General features: G+C 45.0%; 1 protein-coding gene across 2 annotated transcripts in view; it reads right to left on the bottom strand.

Annotated features, from left to right (window-relative positions):
• MEIS1 (Meis homeobox 1) overlaps positions 1-14,683 on the bottom strand; it is a 93,174-nt gene that overhangs the window by 55,869 nt on the left and 22,622 nt on the right. The window lies entirely within an intron of this gene.

The following is a 14,683-nucleotide window of genomic DNA, read 5'->3' as shown; positions in this document are numbered from 1 at the left end:
AAGCAAAGACAGACCTTAGCAAAAAGCCACACAGTGCCTGAAAACCAAACCAGAACAAAGCTTAAACATCCCCCAAAAACCAAATCAAAAAGCTTCATGAGAGCAAATTCTGTCTGAGGGCACACCACACAGTTGCTGCTCCCATTCCAAAACCAACAACTTCCCTGTATCCTTTTTGTCCATGCGGAATGAGCTAGGAAGGTTTATAGGCAGTGGCTGTGATGTGAAGGAAAAGACTGACTTTTCAAGCATCCTGTAGTGCTGGGAAGAGAGAAGAATGGAAAGAAAATGGAAGGAGCAACCTGGAAAGGAGAAAGGAAAAACAGGAGACCTTGGCTCAAAGGAGAGTGCTTACCACACCCTTAGCTTTGCCTTCATCTATAGATGTTTGCTTTTATAAATCTTGGAAAAAATGTGGTGCATGAGCTAAGTAGGCCCCTAGGCAGATTTAACTTGGATGACCTGAACTTATTCTGCAGATCACCATAGGTCTCACTGACCTTGGCAGTGACACAAGGACCACATTTTCTCACGGATGAATTGCTTCAGAATAATTCTGCCAATGTATTAGGCATAAATAGCCCTTTATTTAGCACTGGGCAAATACGATCTCTCCTTCTGCCTCTCATCTCCCCAGACAAAATCTATTTATTAGGATAAGGAAAACCCTACCCTCCATCGAGGTCTGGTACACATCTTGAAGGCCAGGCAGAAGCTTGGCTGCTTTGTGCTTATGGCAATGCATGTTCATACTTTGCCTTCAGCATGATGCAATTGAGAAGTAGCTGGTAAGATCTGTTGCTTTTGATTGGAGTGGTCAGCCTGCATATCTGTGGGTAAATATACAAGTACCCTCAAACTCAGAAGAGAGGGGAAAATACAGATCAAAACTGGGAATGTTCAGCTTCAGCCACTGAAACAGAAAACACAATCCTCATCTCACAGCACCTAGCTGTAAGACAGCAAAATGAAGCTGCTCCGAGGTAAGCAGAAAGATCATATCTCAGTTTTGCAGAAAATCAACCCATTTGGGAGGAACAGGTACGCTTCTTGGAGAAGCGTCATCAAAGTTGGGATGGTACAGACCTTTCCATCCATGAGTTTCACTATTCTGTGCCTCTGGTCACTTGAGGCCACCTCACATTGCTCCTGGGCTCTGCAGATGCCCTGCACGCTTCCTCCCCACTGCGGAGGTGGCTAAAGTGGCTATTACACTCAGTTGGTACTCTAATGCCACCCGACCCTTAATTGCTAAGGAAAAGCAGACTGTAACCACAGAAAGGGCTTTCTGGCCATGGCTAAGGAAGTATCAGTTTTGAGGTCTGAATAATATCCCTGAAAAACATGAATCAGAGTGGTCCTTTCAAGCTGCGCTGTGATTGATAGAGGTAAGCAAAACTACTGAAGAGTAATCTGATGAAGACCAGGATGTTTTTGTAATACAGGTACACAGACATTCAGACGCAGACAAAAAAGAAAGAAAACACTTGCAAACTGGCATTCAAATTGCCTTGTGACAGTCAAATAAATCCTAGCAAATACTTATTTCCAGTTACTGCCGCTATGAAAAAGAGCCTCTGTAACAAACTCACTGCAAGCTGAGCAGAAAGGAAACCCAATTTTCCAATTGTTTGTAGACCACTTGCTTCAACTGCACAACTCACAGCTGACCACTTCCAACCTGCAGGCAAGGGCCAGTCTCAAACTGGGTCACTGAGGTTTTGCAGGCGCAGAAGTTAGTCTCCAGCCACACACTTGCACTCTACTCCATTGCAATGCTTGAACAACAGCCACCAGTGCCAGAAGTTGGCGATTCTCGTGAGACACGAAAACGCTTTCACAAATATCTGCCAATTATCTGAACAGCTACCAACAATGCCAGCCTCTGAACCGCTGCTAATCACGCTGCCATTTTCTATGCAAAACAACTTTGAGTTCTGTAATTTATTTGAGCTGCCTGACCAGCTTCACCTGCAGCTCGTGGTTTAAGCAAATGAGAAGGGAAGACGGAGGTTTTCAGCTATAACCACAGGCTCAAGTTCAAAGCTCATCTGAAAACTATTCTTACGTCTACATTATTTAATATCTGTGGAAAAGATTTCAACACAACAACCATATTTACAATGGAAACAATCTAAGCAGCAACCTGAACAAACAAAAACACCCCAGGAGAGGGTCTTGCTCATGCAGCCACGTGGAAGCTTTCTTTTCTGCTTACCTCTCAGAGGTTTTCTGCAAGGCTGAGGTTGCATATGAGCGTGCAGGGAGAGGTTCTGCACAGTGCTACTGTTTCAATTTGCTCAGACAACACAAGTTACTCCATCCCATGGTGCAGACTGGAAGCAGCATGTAGGTAAGGAGGCTGAAGACCCAGAGCCCAACTTTCCAACACCCCACGGTGATCTGTGCAGGTTACAACCCATGGATGGCAAGCAGAATTCCCTGCTTGCACATCCCTGGAAGCACTTCACTTGGCTCCATCCTGGGGATTTCCCTTGAGAGCCATCCCTCCAGATGCCAGATAAAGGCAGTGACAAGGTGCTGACAACGCCTGTGCTGCTGCTGCCAGTCCCCTATCCTCCTTCTGCCCCAGACTCCAGAGCTGGCTCCAGCCCCAGAGTCTGCACTTGGAGCTTTGCAAGGATACAGAGCCCTGAATTCTGTGTTTCTCGAGCACATCAGGAGCACTGCTTGCAATCAGAAGATATATGGGGAAATAGAACCCAAAGGGAATTTGTTAGTCTTTGATATGAAAATACGAGTTCAACACATTCCCCATAGAAATCATAAGAACAACAACAACAAAAATAAAGCAAAAGAAAACCCACCTCATCTGCTAGTGAGGATGGCAACAAATACAACCACAAAACAAAACGGATAAATGAGCCTTTTGGAATGCGTGTTAGCGTGCCTAAATGGACTGAAGGTGAATCTTGTTTGTTAGGGGTGGAAACGGGTTTAACTCCGGTTTTACATTTAAAAGCATCCAAGGGAGGGAGGCGGAGAGCAGTGCCACCAGCTGCAGTGCCCGGTGGACAAAGGACCCCGCGTCCACCAGCACAACAAAGCCACGACCCAGTGGTCTGCATGCTGCCGTTCCTCCCACGTGAACTCATTTCATTTCAAGGTTTCATTCATGGAGTCTTTCATCTCATGAAAGGCCACCACGGTGTTTAGTTGAAAGCTGTGAGATCCACTGCTAACCTCGTTCCACGAGCCTGGGTTTTACATTCAAGTCCCCAACTCCTACAGGCACACAAAAGCCTTCTACCACAACCCACAAGTGGAGCAACAGTGTCCAGATGGTAAAGGGAGCAGGAAACGTGGCTTTCCAAGAGCTAGGCATGGAGACACAAACACTGCTTCCCAGGACTTATGTTAAATAGATATCTATATTTACACATTTATATTTTTATTCTTATGCCTGTCAACATTTATGCCCAATTCATATTTGCAGTACTGACCAGCAAAGACAAGAGTTTCAGAGGATGACAATGCCAGAACACCAAGGAGCAGCAGAGGAGACAGTGCCACATGCAAATCCAGTGCCCAAAACTACCCCCTGCTCTTCAGCAGCACAAAAAAGCTTTACCCGTGCGGAGCATGAAGTTCCTTCCCAAAGAAACAAGGAGCCTGACACAGATGCACCCCTCCTTGCTTGAGGCACTTCAGTTGGGCAGTGATGTTTAGCAACAAACAGTGGCGATAAGCCTTCGCAGAGTGCCTCCACAGGCAATGGAGAGAAATAAGAACTCTCCAGAGGGAAATCTGGGATTGGGATGACTACAGGAACATGCAGACCACTAGCTTGGAATATTGGTATAGAAAACTTGTGAGCAGCGAGGCTCTCAAGGAAATGCTGGATAACGAGGGCAGGATATGCCTACCTCTGCTTTTAAACGAGATCTGCATGACGGGGCCCCTTCTAAAATTACTCAGGGTGGAAAGGCTGAATTTAGCATCCATCTATTACCTTATCATGAGGATACAACCTCGTGCTTCCTGCCACTGGGAATATGCAGAACTCTACTTCTTATCGTCACATCAGAATTAATGTCTTCTTCCTATTTTCTCTTATTTACAAAAAAATGCCCTCCTTGATAAGTAGCCAGCTGAATTTATGTCTTACCAAACTAAATTTAAATGCAAGAAACAGGAAGCTTTTACTTGGAAACTGGAATTCCAAGCACTCGGTGGCAAACAATGAGCTGGGGAGATAAAGATGCAATGGAAATGGTGGGGGACAGACCTGACAAGCTTCCTGCCCACACTGCCTCAAGAGCATGTGTCCCACCGTGATAGGAGCAGCCACACTGCCCGCTTTTATTTTGGTAATTGTATTTGTTCCTGTGAAAACCCCTATAAAAACAAGTCGGAAGAGCAGACAATAGTCAGCCCGCCATCTCTTATAGCCAGATCTTTTACTTAACACTTTAGCACAAGATGCAATCAGCAGATCTTTGTCCATTTATACAATTCTCCCTGCTGCACCGAGGATTGTATTACACTCTCAAGCATGTGCACCAGCCAGATCCCAGCATCAAGCCTTCCCCATCACTTCAGGAGATTGATCTGATACTTGAAAGCACATTTGCTATTATCTACTACAGCCCTTTGGAAATGACATTACACAGATACGGGGGGCAGGCAAATATTGCCGCTCTTTTATTATTCCTGCCATTCACTCGCTTGTAATATCTGAAAAGTTCCCAGGTCAATGGGATTACGTTATCTGCCTCCCCGGGCTTTATCTCCTCCCCGCACCCCACAGGTATCCATGTCAAAACGGGACTCTCCGGCGGGGGGTTTCTTTGCCTCGGGTCAGCCTCAGGTCAAGCTTTTCACCGCTTGCTAATGCGGAGCTTCCCCCCAGCCCTCAAACCCCCTGAGTCCCAAAGCTGGGGGGCCAGGCAGCGCCCACCCCGCATTCGGAGCGGGTCGATGGCTTTCACCAAACGGAGCTGCTTGGCTGAGGCTGTATCCCCACTCTAAACCCGAAGGATGGGAGCCTTTTAACGAGTTAGGAGCAACTCAGACTATATTTTTGCCTACCGGAGCAAAGATCAATTTTTACTTAGATTGATTTTAAGATTTACATGCAAGAAATGGAGAAAATTGGATCAAATATATACTAAAGCAAATTGTTGACTCCCATGAAAGCCAGTAAAACCAAAACAAATTTCAGAGATCTCATCTACCAGCACCTGAGGTTTGCTTTATTTCATTATTTTGTATACGTTTACGGAGCAGAAATTTGCTCAACTCTCTTCCAGTTTTCTTTCTCTGAAACAATAAGCCTCCCCGCAGAATATTCTGTACTTGCATATTATCACCAGGATGGCATATGGCAAACTAGCAGCAGGCAGTTTATCTTCATCCTCTTTGCAGGCTAAAATTAGCACCGCTTTTGCAAGGCTATATGATGTATTCAGAGTAGTACGATATACCTAATACAACTTCAGCTCTGTCCCTGGCCAATCTCCAGTGGTCAAGTAAATTGATTATTCATTTTAATTGAATATTAATATGGGTAATAGCAAGTTTGCATTTATCAGCTCGTGAGGCGCTTTTAAGCTGAACGCTGCCATTTCACCCACACCAACCACAACAGTAAATAAAATTAATGTACTAGTAACATATAGAATTTCTTTTAATTTGTATGAGGCAATTTTATTTTATATTAAAGCATTATGTATGGAGAGCTGTGCTGCAAAATTGCCTATCTGTGCCTTCTATGTTTTTCAATGATAGGGTATAATGAATCTTGCTGAAGAGATGTACACCCCTGTCACGAGGAACGTGCTCTTCCTGCTCCAGCCTGCATTCCTGCAGATCAGTGTGGTTTGCTTTCTTGGGATTAAATTCAACCAAGTCACCCACTCTGCATCTCCTGACGATGTGGCTACGTTGCCTGGAATGCTCCCCTCTCTGCTTCTCAGCCTGGCACATTAAGGCCACCTCAGGGGTTTTCTGACAGATGAAATCCACAGCCAGACACTAACACCAGCACCATTCACTAATTCATATTTTGCAGCTGCAATTCCAAGCAACTTAGCACGACGCTATTTCAGAAGGAAATATGAAAGGTCTTGGAAAAGCCACTACACTGCACAAAGCAGGTTATTTTATCAGCTTTCTTGCCAGGTTCACAGAATAAAGAGATATAATAGTGAGAGGAAGTCACACTCAAGCACGTACATGAACAAACATACACAAACTTTTTATACATTTACACATACACAAACTATTTATACACTGACATTCAAGGACTTTGTGGCTCAAGCTGCTTACTGAATGACAAAACAATCCCCTACTTTACCTACAACCTCTTACAGCAACACAGCACAAGATCAGTTCTGTCTGATAGTTACAATGCAATCACGTCATTTATGATTCTGGTTTTTACACAGCTGGTCTCACATGGAATTTGCATGGGTTATTCCAGACAAATACAGAAAAAAAAAAACAGGAGATGAGCAGTACGCTGCACCAAAATCCTCCCCTGGGTCACGCTCAGTGCCATAGCTAGGTTGTGGGAGGGAGTCAATGAGAGATGCTTTAAAACTGATTGGGGACGGGAAAAGTACAGCACGGACGAAATGCTGCAATCCCGCTGTGGAATCTTCTTTTCCACTCCCTGCTCTGATGTTCCAGTGCTCTAAAAGGAGCTTACACAAAGTTTTAAACCGCAACACTTTCCTTCAGGCACTTCAGCTAATATTGACCGCGTTAATCTTTTCCCTTAATGAAGGCTGTCAACGCAAATGTACGTGGGCTACAGCCCAGGGCACCAGGCAGGAGCATGGTGCTGGCCTTTCTCTGTAGTAGGAGATCTCAGCAAGGCAAGGGGAGCAACAGAAGCATCTCCAGCTTACAAGCTTGGCTCTATGACCTCCACCTGCTGTTGAGGCAGAGCTAAGTTGTACCTCCTTCCCAGCTCCATCGGGACACTACCGACTCTGGAATATTTTTAGCCTGCATCCATGTGACACTAATTGCACTTCAAGAGCTGGGCAAAGAGTTCAGAACCAGGCAGGCTACGTCCATCACCTGCAGCTCTTCCTGAAGACACACTGGGTCTCCTGGCTGGTCTACCCATTCTGCTCTACAAAGGGTGGCACCTGGGACAAGTAGAGCTACCAGAGCCATCTCCTTCCCATAGCACAGCGCCAGCCACACAAAATAAAATGAACAGCAAAGGTCTACACAGTAACCAAAAAGTCCACCCCTATTACATTTTTACTTGCTTGTATAATATTTTTTCTTTCCAACACCTCCATGCTATGCTCGGGCAAAGAGCAACCACAAAAAACTGCTTGCAACTTCCACGGGAGGTTTTCGGTGCTCACAACTCATTCATTAATTGAAAAAAGAAAAAAAAAAAAAAAAAAAAGCCCACATGCATCGTTGTGCTTAGAAAAAGTGATGTCAGCATCTTGTAGCGTTGATCCTATTAATTAATCCTTTAAAGAATGCCCCCTCGCCCACAAACATATAATGTAGTGCCAGCTTAATCTTACCTAAAAAAAAAAAAAATACAATGCAATAAGATTACTACTCTGACTCTGCTAACTGTTACAGCCCTGCTTAATCCTGTGTTTCTGTGCTCTAACAAGCTCCTGCGACACTGTATGGAGTTTATCAAAGCAGTTTCTGATACAAAAGGACTTACGTTTTAAACAACATAATTCCACAGTCTTTTGTGCTCTCTCTGCGATACGTTTATCCAATGACTTTCATCCCCAAAGAGCTCAGAGCCTATTGCCTGTTCCCACTGAAGGTTTCGTTTCAGGCTCCATGCTGGAGCTGGGTTAAAAAAGAAGTCACAAAAATAGCATCATCGAGGGGCGTTAAGGTGGTGAGACCTGTGGGGCTGGGGCTGCTCCCTCCTGTCCCACCAAGAGCTGGACACCTCTTGCCCACATCCAGACAGCAATCTGCATGGGACCGTTCCCAGCTATGGACGCACTGAGTTTCCCACGGAACACGAGAAGAACACTCTGCACCCTCCCTGTAATTATCAAATCATCCTGAAAATGAGGAAGAATTGAGAATCCTCCTTATAGCACGTCGTAAAACAGAGAGGGCTCACGCTCACATGATGTTGCTGGAGCTGCCTGCCAACAAAACTTTACGAAGAGCGCAGGAATTCATGTTTGCTGAGATGTTAAAGTTGTAAAAGGGGGAAACTGTATTTTGTTTTCCCACAGCCTAAATGAAGGTGAACCAAGTAAATTTGGCAAAGAGTGCAGTCACATGCCATTTCCCACAGCAGCGTGGTATTTTCCTCTGGGAATAAAACATTTTCCTTAAACTACTGTTTATAACTCTTATCAGTTCAACAGCAATAGAGCCATCAAGTCCAATATCTTGTGGAAAAAAGTCAAGGTCAACAAGTACTTGCATTTTCGTTTATCTTTAGCTGCAATTGCTACTGACATTCAATTGGGTAATAAACATGAGGACTGTCAAATGCTCTCAGCAAACAGGTGATCCAAAAGCTATCACAGGGAAAGAGGCTACTGCCAGGTAATCAAACAATCCTGTTGCAACAATTATGATTGGAGTGTATTCATTTACAGAAGCAATCGCCTGTCAAATTTGAATGAATATTGTCAAAGCTTTCCCATCACCGGGGTAGGAAGGGCGAGGAAACACAAACTGCAACGACTTTCTAGTTCTTACCAACAGAAGCACGCCAGCATTAGTGAAACACATCCAAAAATGAGTCAATAAAAAAAAAAATCCAGTAATTATCTTATTTCCTAAATTGAATGTTTTAATAAAATATATTTTCACATAAAATCTGGAGCTGATCACTCCAAGCAGACGGATCTCGTGTCAGTCTCTTGCAGCAGCAATTGCACTGCAAAACAAGCTCTGGCTTCACCCACGATTCATCAGTTTAAAGGCCTGTCTTCCAACCTTAGTCATCTTTTTTTTCCCCCTCGCGCAGCACTTCACGCAAGAGGTAGGAAAACGTTTTACACCAAGCAGCCAAATGCCGCACCCTGTTGCATCACTAATCCAGAAACAATGCCTGTTTGCAGGTTTGGAGTCACTGCAATAAATTGTTTCACAAAAGTGGAGGCCATCTCAAGAACATGACTTGGCTTTTTTAACCTCTGATGTAAGGAGGCCAATGACGCACACCAGAAGGTTGCTCTCTGCCAGCATCCGATGGCCAAAGACTCAGTTGATGCCAGCAAGACCTGGAGAAGCCAATGGGGATCAGAACAGTGCCCTAAATATGGAAAGCCTGTGGTCTGAACGGGAAGCTCATTTGCTCCAACGAGACTCTGCAACCTACAGGACTGCACCCAGGATGCATAGGAAAAAAAAACAGATCATATCCAAGTGACCTTCACACTCAAGCACTGCTAAGAATCGGGTATCTTGGGAACCTATTTCTGCAACCAAAATCCCCTTGTCTGTCCCACCCAAGAAGGAAAACAAGATGCTAGGATGCAGCTCAGGAAGAGATTTAGCAACATGGCATTCCCCTGCTATCTCACCAGAGGTTTAGTATCCAAGGTCTCATGCTCAGGAACACGCTTGCACCATGCAGTAACACTTCTGCGGCCTGTGCAAGCTGGTGGCATGTTCAGCTGAGGGTCAGGATCACATTCTTACACACATGTCTAGGTATGCAAAGACTTATGCATGGCCACACAGATGTCCAATGGAATAGGCATTTCTAATTGTAGATTTCTTGCCCCCAGAAAGATAAAAAAGAAGAAAGACAAAAAAAAGAAGAAAGACTCCAGCACATGATTTTTTCTGCTCAGTTACAGGTGGGCTGAGAAGTCAGGAATGCTTGTATTTCCACAGTCACTTCGAAGAGTGAAGTAAGCAGTTCCTTAAGCCATTCTCTCTGCCGAGGATGGCTTCAGACTCCTGTGCCCAGCTTTGTTCCCTGCCTGGCTGAAGCTTTCCCAAACAAAGACTCGAAATCACAGTGAGACATTTGCCCTGATTGTGAGCTGTTTATTATCTCTGGGGGCTGACCTGAAAAACAAGTTGGTGCTTACGCAGAGATATTCAAGTTTCCCCTAAAAGGCAAATGGGAGGGAGGTTTTTACAAGCAAAAGAACTGGGTTTGTGACTCTGCTATCCACAATTTAGGCAAAACAAACAGCATTGCTAAGTATTCCAGTTAGTTTTGCCAAATCAGAAAGAGAAATGCCAGCTACTAACAGGCGTCGGGAGTAAGTGTGAATGGTTAAATACACCCTGGCAGCAGCAATAGACTGATGCTCAGACCATGTATGGCACATAGCACGTCAAGGCAAGGGCTCTCTTGCAGGTCTGCATGGAAGCAGAGCTCTGCCTGGCCACAGCACAGAGCTCAGCACCGCCAAAACGCAGCGAACAGCTGAGTCGGGCTGACGAGACCAGAAAAACACACAGAAGGAAGGAAAAAACAGTTTCACGCCCTCCGGCTTTAGAGCAGAATGATAAATTGACATCGTGTTGTTATGAGCATAATCCTCAGCCACTCAATCACTGTTAAAAAATAAAACACGATTCCACGGAGATAAAAATAATTAATGCCGGTGCTGCTGAAGGATGTGCACCTACACGAAGAGCCTCCAACCCAGAGCCACGGTTCAGGTTTCCTGCTTGCAATTACAAAGCCCGTGTTTGCAGATGCTTTCTTCTTTCTCTTCAATCTCACATCTCACTCCAAGCAAAGAGGCACAGGTGCATGCGCTGGTCTAAAGCAAACCGAGTGCTGCCCACTTGATGGAGAAACAGGAAAGGCAAATGGGACTGCAGAGCCTCCAAGAGAACACCCACACGGACACCACTCCTTTCAAACAAGCCTATTACGCTTAATTTGGGCTTCACAATATCTGAACCCCCAGAAAAAGCGCAGGGAGCAGCCCCTGCTGACTAATGCTCTGTCTTTTCCAATTGAGGGTCACATCCAGCCCAACCGATCGCATGATAATGGCAGCAGAAAAGGTCAATCAAAGACAAGCCGGAGCTCCCACCGCCGGGCTGACCTTCGGAGCTTGTGACAAATTGCTATCAGTCAATGTCAACTAATGACGGCGGCTCTTTGGCTAATCAATTGTTCTAAAAATGATCAAGAAAACTACTCACAGGACAGCTCATTTTCACATCAATGCCTGTGAAGTATGAAAAGCTCATTTTTTGAGTTTTTAATAAGCTCATAAGTAAAGCAGTTACTTGGTAACAGGGGTCACCTTAGTGAAAAGACAGAACCTTTGTCTGCCTTTTACATATTCTTTTATTACCATATTATAGTAAAAATATGCCATGCCATTACCGTGCCAGAGGGCTACATAATAAAGAAGGTAATCCTTCATACATTTTTTGAGATAAATACTTCTGCGTTTTAGGGACCTCTGTTTGGATGTAAATAACCATCCACACACTGCCCCTGTATTTAAATGCAAAGCAATCACAGCTGACACACAGCACAGGTGACGTGCCCGCTTATTATTCATGCAAACTCCATGTGACAAAGCTGGTAGCGAGCAGTGCACTGCAAACCCGGCGGCACCACCACAGGATGCTAGGTCCAGCAGCAGCTGGTTGGTCCCCAAAGCCCACACCTGATGGGACCACAAGTTCACTTGGGCTGCTTCCAGCAGAACTTAGGGACCTGCAAACACCACGAAAGCAAACTCGTGTATTGAATAGCCCCGAAACAACAAATGCTGCTGCATGATGGTCTCGGGTTTGAGAAGTGCAGGTACAGCTCTGCTTTGCTTTCCTCCAGCCTGTACAGAGAGCATCCAGTCAAAGCACATCTCGAGGCATCATGCTACAAGACGTCTCTTGAGAAAAAGCCACGTGCATGCAAACAAATCATTTGAGTCACCTGGAGCTACAGAGCACAGCCCCCTTCACCCCTCTCCATTCCTCCCCGTGTAGATTCCTACCACTAGCATCTCTGCAGCTCCAAATAATCAACCCGAAAGCTCACATAACTATGATCCCCAGCTCACTACGGAGGTACTAAAACTTTGGTTTTCATCAGTGAAACTGCAAAGTGGCAGCAGTTTTAGGTTACACCCTAAGCCCGAATTGCCACGGTAGTTTTTCAAATTAAAATATCTTGCGTGGCCTCGGCCCCTTCTTGAGCCGTCCATGGGCAAGAAATAAAGGAGGCAGGACGACACTTAAGCTCAGCCATAATTGGAAGTATGTGAAAAATGAAGTGTCGGTTCGGTCAATAAAGGGCAAAGGTGAAGGGGAACTGCAGCCCGAGCGCGGAGCGAAATGTGCTCATTAAGGCGCCCAATCCGAGGGCTGCTGCCCACCTACCCCATTAGTCATCGGCCATCTGAGCGCTCCCAGGGCCTGTCCTGGTGCTCTGATTACTTTCTTTTACGTGCAAGGGCGAGCGGTGCAAAAATCGCCACTGGAGCACAACGCAGCTCTCTCGCCCCGCTGCCTGGAGAGCAGTCAAATAAAAATGGGATTGCCGTCTGCCCATAGGTTGCCCCAACTCTTGCAAAAGGCCCCAGAACATTGCAGCCACTGATAGGTTTTGATAAAGAAATACTGCTGCTCGCACTTAAAAGAGCAACGATTATGGGAGGTTACAGAACGTTCTGAACCGAGGCTGAGGCCTTCACAAAAAAACTAGAAAAGAGCCTCTTCCCAATACGCTCAAAGGAATAGGATAGCAGCCCTTGAAACTTGTCTGTAATATTATTTTGCATTCCTGTGCTATAACTGTCCACTGCAATGACACAACGCTGGCCTTTTGTGTGAGACACTGTCACTGTCCATGAAATAATACAGCCTGCTGCTCGGTGGCACGAGACCGCCAACCATCTCCCCTGCAGCTAAGTAGGGACTTACACAACAGCTTGGAGCAGCTGGGAGTCATTGCTATCGCTAAGTAAATAAATTTACGCATTAAAAAAGACTTTAAAGTGTTTACAGGAAAGGAAGCCTCTCCTGTTTGCAAAGGTTTTGTTCCATGAATTTTGTACGTGAACATAAAAACACACTCAGTGGGGATTTAAAGCAGTGATACATCAAGTTGAGGAAAAAACCTTCCAGAAAGCCCCAAAATAGAACTTGCATATAGTCTGGATTAAGGATCAAGCAAAAAAATCTTCACTGAGGGCCCCGAGCTTTGTTGTCCGTGTGCCCCATGTCCTCCATGGACCTGGAGCCCAACACACACATAGGGCAGTGCTCTAAGGCTAAATACATGCTTTTCTTACGCAAGGCAAATATATGGGCATGGCAGTGTGCCTCAACAAATGAGATTCCCCCTGAATCTCAGCTTCAGAGTACTGAGAGCAAACCAAGAGCAAAGCAAGGCTCAAGAAGACCACCGCTATCCTTCCCACATCCCTGTTACTCAAAAAAGACAGAGGACCTTACCCAAGAGGGCAGGTGGCCTGAAGGCAGGCCTGGGACCAGGCACCCACTGGGCAGGGTCTGCTTCCCTTAACTTCCTTCTAGAACTGGAGCTGAGAGCTCTAGCTGGCCAGTTCCCCTTGTTCACCATTTCCTAAGGTTTCAACACAACAAGCCCTTCCTCACCAGATGCCTCTTATCAGGAGCTGGCAGCAAACCCAGCCTCAGCAAAACTTACTGCTCAATTTGGGTAAGAGTTTCCACGATGGCTAACGCACACTGACATCCTACCCAAAAGGCACTCCTGTCCAAGACCACAGCACACACCTTGCTTGGAGTAGGCAGTGATGAGAGCAACAAGGCACCAGCTAGGGCTGCACCGCAGACTAATTACATGCCACATTTAGAAGACAAAGCCTGAAAGTGTTAAAAAGCACAGAAGGAACCAAGGAGCTCCATTTCCCAAGTGCCGCAGTGGCTCAGGTACATGCCAACGTTTGGTACACGCATGAACACGCGCACACCCGGCCAACAGAAAAGCAGCCCTACCCAAGCACAAAACTCCCTCTAAACAACCACAGCGCTTGCTTTTGCAGTAACCTTTCACCCTTAGAAAAACACAGGGATTTAAAGTCCATCCCAAAAGTAAGAAGCTCTAATGAACACACTGACACCGCTTCAGCTATGGCATTGTGCACAGCACCACCGGGATATATACGTGCATGTACTTGAAAGAAAAAAGGCCCCTTAGATTTATGTTGCATATCATTTTCCAGTAAAAGTCAGAGGTCAGAAGGTTACCAGTTTCTGCCTCAGCTCTGCAGCAGTTTACTATTCCAGGCCCCATTTTTACTAGGCTATGCTTGCGATGAAGTCAGCAACTTTTCTTTAAACAATAAAGTGTCTCAAATACTTAAGATTCTATAAAGAGATGCTATTCGCAACGTAAGTTACGTCCGCATGTATAAAAAATTAAAAAATACTGGTTTAGTTTAAAAACTAATCTTGTTAAACTCAGATTTTGCCATGCTAATCAGTACTGTTCAACCTTTTTTTTTCTGGAAACACAATTCCTTTGTTGTCTAACAGCACTTGAATGAAACATGATCATAAACCAGATTTAAAAGTATATACCTATTGCGAGCTCAGAGTCAGCTCCAATAAAGCGCTCCCTTTTATATTCAGATTAAGGATCCTTTTTAAATTTTAATTGCATTAAATTAGCACTAAATCCACTGCAGTTGGTCTCTTCAGGAAAAGTATGAAGCATTTAAGCAGAAAAAAAAAAAAAAAGAAAAAAAAAGAAAAACAGAACTTCAGCTTTTTAAGC

This window comes from Lagopus muta, chromosome 2, assembly GCF_023343835.1.
Source record: "Lagopus muta isolate bLagMut1 chromosome 2, bLagMut1 primary, whole genome shotgun sequence".
In the NCBI taxonomy this organism is placed as follows: domain Eukaryota; kingdom Metazoa; phylum Chordata; class Aves; order Galliformes; family Phasianidae; genus Lagopus; species Lagopus muta.
This window is presented reverse-complemented; position numbering and strand designations above follow the sequence as displayed.